Genomic DNA, 5,034 nt, shown 5'->3' with positions numbered 1-5,034 from the left:
GTTGATTTCCCACATAGTTGGCCTCTTCCCAATCACCTCCTTCAGTGCTTACCTCCTCTTGATCTTGTGTGTGTATTGCAGCCACTTGATTTGTTCCTAATTTCCTGGTGAGCTCTGCTAGTTGCTTGGCAAACACCTTGTTTTGGGCTAGAATTGTATCAACATGGTTCAGCTCCATGACTCCCTTAGTGTTGTGTCTCTCTGAAGCATAGTAGTACTCATTCTCAGCCACTGTCTCAATCACTTCAATGGCTTCTTCCACAGTCTTCTTCCTGTTCAATGAACCTCCTGATGAATGGTCTACAGCCTTCCTTGATTCATAAGAAAGTCCATCATAGAAAATATGCAATTGCACCCAGTCATGGAACATGTCTGGTGGGCATTTCCTTGTCAACTCCTTGAACCTCTCCCATGCCTCGTAGAGAGTTTCACCATCTTGTTGTCTAAAAGTCTGAACCTCAGATCGAAGCCTATTGACCTTTTGTGGGGGGTAGAAACGTGCCAGAAACTTGCTTTCCACCTCATCCCAGGTGGTTAGGCTCCCCCATCGGAATGATTCTAGCCACTTAGCTGCCTTGTCCCTAAGTGAAATGGGAACAAGAGCAGTTTATAGGCATCTTCCTGGACTCCATTGGACTTCACAGTGTCGCAAATTCTCAGGAATTTTGTGAGATGTTGGTTTGGATCTTCATTAGCACTCCCACCAAATGAACAATGATCCTCCACCAGTAATATTAGCTGTGATTTGAGTTTAAAATTGTTGGCCTGAATGGGTGGTTTCTGAATGCTGCTACCACAATTCCCAGAGGTTGGGTTTATGTATGAACCAAGAACCCTCCTCTCAGGAATGGCATTGTTTCCATCAGCCCTCTCATGGTTGTGAACTTCTCTATCCATGTTGAGATCTAGAGCTTCCTCAAAATTGTCCTCAGATTCTCCTTCAGATTCTTCTTCTCTCAGTACTCTCTTCCCTCTTGCCTCCCTTCTAAGTTTATGAAGGGTCCTCTCTGGTTCGGTATATGGAGGAGTTGATGTCTCTCTTCTCCTACCTGTTATACAAGAACACAGCACAGGCAACAAACAAGTGAAATACTCTTGGTTAATGGAAGAGTATGGTTAGAGCAGTTGAGGAATTAATTCAAATAGTTAGTGGGTCAGTGAGTTAGTTGCTTGAATTTAAAGGCATAAAGAAAGAAAGCAAGTAACAGAGTGCAGAAATTAAAATTCAACAAGTAACTTGAACTGAATTAACAAAACAAGAAAAATGCTTAATCTAGTTAACTTCCAATTTGAGAATTGTCAATCGAAAACCAATCCCCGGCAACGGCACCATAAACTTGATGTGCTATAAACTTGATAGCTACGATTTTAGGAAATTGCACGATCGGCAAAAATTCCTTCCGGCAAGTGCACCGGTTATCGTCAAGTAAAAACTCACAATAGAGTGAGGTCGAATCCCACAAGGATTGGTTGAGTGAGCAATTCGGATTAGAAGTGTGTTCTAGTTGAGCGGAGTCAAGATTTAGATGAGAATTGCGGAATGTAAAATTGGCGGGAAACGTAAATGGCAAGAAATTGAAAGTGCGGAATCTTAAATTGCAAGAATTAAAGAGCGAGAAGCTAAATTGCTGAAATTAAAAGGGGATCGGGGTGATTGCATGAATTTAATTGCAGAATGTAAAGAGAAAGTGGTAGATCAGAAATAGGGAATTCATTGGGTTTCAGGAGATATTGAGATCTCCGAATCAAAACATTTTTATCCCTTCCTCAACCAATGCATTCATTGAATTTTTCTTGGCAATCTTATATGATTGGATCCCAATCCCTTGGCTCACCAATTCTCTCTAAAAACAAACAAATTCCCAATCCCTTGGTTTAAATGTTCATAAGAAGAGATGATGCTCGATCACTGATTATACCACACAGTTTCATGAACCACAATTTGGTAGGATTACATGTCACAATATCCATCCAAACCCCAATCCAATTCACTGTGAGAAAGCTTCTCTAGCATGAATCCTCCATTCCTTTCCCAAGGTTCCAAAGGATTCCAATTATGGATAGTTTCTTTCCCAAGACAACTATCCAATGGAATTAGATCGAGAAGCTTTCTAACAAAATTCAAGAGAAAAGATTGAAGAAGAAGATAAAAACTATTATTGATTCATTGAATTACAATAGAGCTCCCTAACCCAATGAAAGGGGGTTTAGTGAGTCATAGCTCTCAATTCAATTACAAAAAGATGAAAAACTAGCAAAAATGATCAAAAGTTCCCCGATAAAGTTCTCTCAAACTTAAATTCTATCCTATTTATACACTTTCTAAATTGAGCTTCTGTTGTGTTTCTTGGGCTTTGAGGCCTTTTCCTGATTTCCTTTTGCCTTGGGTTTATGATCCATAATCCTGATGAGGCTGCTGATCCAATTCTGTAACATTCATTGAGCCAACTTAGTGATAATCAAGTACTAACACATGACTCAACAAATTGAAATTCCAGATTCATCAATTCTTCAGGCCCAATCACATAAACCATGATATTCAATTGGGTTTCATACCAGAGTACGTTTAAGTTAATGTTTGTGCTCAAATGCTAACTTAAACTGCAATATCTTTGGTCCAGAAACATTTTCAATTAGTGGCGTTTAAGTTGCAGTTTAAGCTTAAACTGCAACTTAAACGTTGGACACTCCTGGAGGTGATATGAGTCGAACACGTTTAAGCTTCAGTTTAAGGTTAAACTGAAGCTTAAACGTGGAAATGGAAGAAGGCAACCCTGGAGTGTGGAATTGTCGAACACGTTTAAGCTTCAGTTTAAGGTTAAACTGAAGCTTAAACGTGGAATTGGAGGGAAGCCATCCTGGAGGGTAAAGGTCGAACACGTTTAAGCTCCAGTTAAGCTTAAACTGGAGCTTAAACGTGGAAATGCAAAACGCAACCCTGGAGGAGAATGGTCGAACACGTTTAAGCTCCAGTTTAAGGTTAAACTGGAGCTTAAACGTGGAAATGGCTCCCTGGTGCTTTCAATTCTGGCGTTTAACTTCCAGTTTAAGGTTAAATTGGAGGTTAAACGCCACTTTCAGCCTTTCCTCAGCTTTCATGATTTTGGCGTTTAAGCTCCAGTTTAAGCTTAAACTGGAGCTTAAACTCCACATGTGATATTCAAGCTTCCTTTATTGATTTGTTGCTTCCTTGCCTAGCCTCTTCTTCCCTGAAATCATCCAAACAACTGCATCAAAGTCTTGCAAAATTTCATGAGAAATCTTTCATTCATAGCATTCAAGTAATATAACTAAAAACTCATGAAATTTGCATCAAAATCATACTGTTTGGATGGTTTATTGCTTTGTTATTCATTTAACCATTCTTGGTTACTTTAAGCTCAAGAAAATGCATAAAACAACTAAAACTAACAGAAAAATGCTAGTGAAACTAGCCTAAGATGCCTTGGCATCATTTGGGTATTGAGTTGTTGTGTTGGATGTGATAATTGTTGCTTAGGTAGTGTGTATGTGAATATTGAAGCTTGATTGAGATTTTTGGAAATCTTGGAAAAGGGCTTTGGTGTGCCAAATATCTATTCTTGGAGGTGTTGAGACATTGAGAGCTTTGTGAAAAAGTGATTTGGAAGTGCTCTGGTTGAGTGGTGGAAATCGGCTAAGGTATTGTCTCGGTTTTGGTATGTTTTGGGTTGATTTCAAAAAGAGTTGAAATTGGTATGTTTTGGTTGATTTTGAAAAGGGTTGAAATTGGTTTCTTTTGAAAATGGTACTTTGTGATTTTATATGAAAATGTGATTTTTGAGCATACTTTGACGGAGCGTAACTTGGGCTCCAGATCCCCGTTTTGTGCCAAACTTGTTGAGAAATGAAATTGGATCCAGGATGTTCATGTTGTTTGAAGAACGGGTGAAAAATGATTTGAAAGGAAAAAGTTATGTCCGTCGGAAGATTGGGGTTTAAAATTGTAAATTCTGCAGCTTTTAACTTAGTAAAATTTTTGGCAGAATGCACCCCCACGCGTAGGCGTGACTGACGCGTACGCGTTATTTTCGCTATCCACGCGTGCACGTGACCGACACGTACGCGTCAATGCACTGCACCTGATTGCCCAGCCTAATTCCCGAGAGTTGTGCGAGAATTGTGCCAGTTCTGTGTGTGGGGCACAAACCGCACCCACGCGTACGCGTGGCTGATGCGTAGGCGTCACTTGGCTGTTTTCCCATCCACGCATGCGCGTGGGCGACGCATACGCATCGATGAACTTTCTGGCATTCCACGCGTGTGTGTGGGCGATGCACACATGTGACCCTGTTTTCTCTCCAAAGTTGATTTTTGAGTTTTCAAAGCCAAATTTTATACTTCTAAGCCTCTGATCTCACCCCTTATGTCTTAAATCATTATGATATGCCTAGCAATGAGAAAAGAGGTAGGGGATGTGGTAACTTGTGAATGAAGAATTCGGAGAATTAATGATCAATGATTATCAAATATGATTATATGAGATACGGAGGATGGCGGTGCAAGTTCGTTTTTCTGCCATGAGCCGAAGGGCTGTATTTGTTAACAAATTGGCTGGTTCTGGATTGAACTATGAGCCGGATGGCTGAGTTATTGCTGAATTATGGCAGAGCCATTATTGAATTATGGCTGAGTATGATTGCATATATGAGTATTGAATGAAATGTGAATGTTGCACTTCCACTATTTGAGAGACGAGTTTCCCTGGGTTAAAGCAGTGGCTAGCCACCATGTGCTCCAGGTGGAGATTCGATACTCTGCTGACCATATGTCGTAAGTGATGAGCGGATATTTTATACGCTTTTTGGGGGTAATTTCATATAGATTTTAGTATGTTTTAGTTAGCTTTTAGTATATTTTTATTAGTTTTTAGGCAAAATTCATATTTCTGGACTTTACTATGAGTTTGTGTGTTTTTCTGTGATTTCATGTATTTTCTGGCTGAAATTGAGGGAGCTGAGCAAAAATCTGATTCAGGTTGAAAAAGGACTGCTGATGTTGTTGGATTCTGACCTT

At 39.9% G+C, this 5,034-nt stretch overlaps 1 non-coding gene across 1 annotated transcript; it reads left to right on the top strand.

Moving 5' to 3' along the window:
- The first annotated feature begins 368 nt into the window (after positions 1–368).
- On the top strand, positions 369–472 carry LOC130983835 (small nucleolar RNA R71). The gene has a single exon (XR_009087808.1). It is a non-coding gene; the product is annotated as a small nucleolar RNA R71 (small nucleolar RNA).
- The last annotated feature ends 4,562 nt before the right edge of the window (positions 473–5,034 follow it).

Source organism: Arachis stenosperma, chromosome 5 (genome assembly GCF_014773155.1).
Source record: "Arachis stenosperma cultivar V10309 chromosome 5, arast.V10309.gnm1.PFL2, whole genome shotgun sequence".
Taxonomy (NCBI): Eukaryota; Viridiplantae; Streptophyta; class Magnoliopsida; order Fabales; family Fabaceae; genus Arachis; species Arachis stenosperma.
Note: the sequence above shows the minus strand (reverse complement) of the source record. Positions and strands in the feature narration are given on the sequence as shown.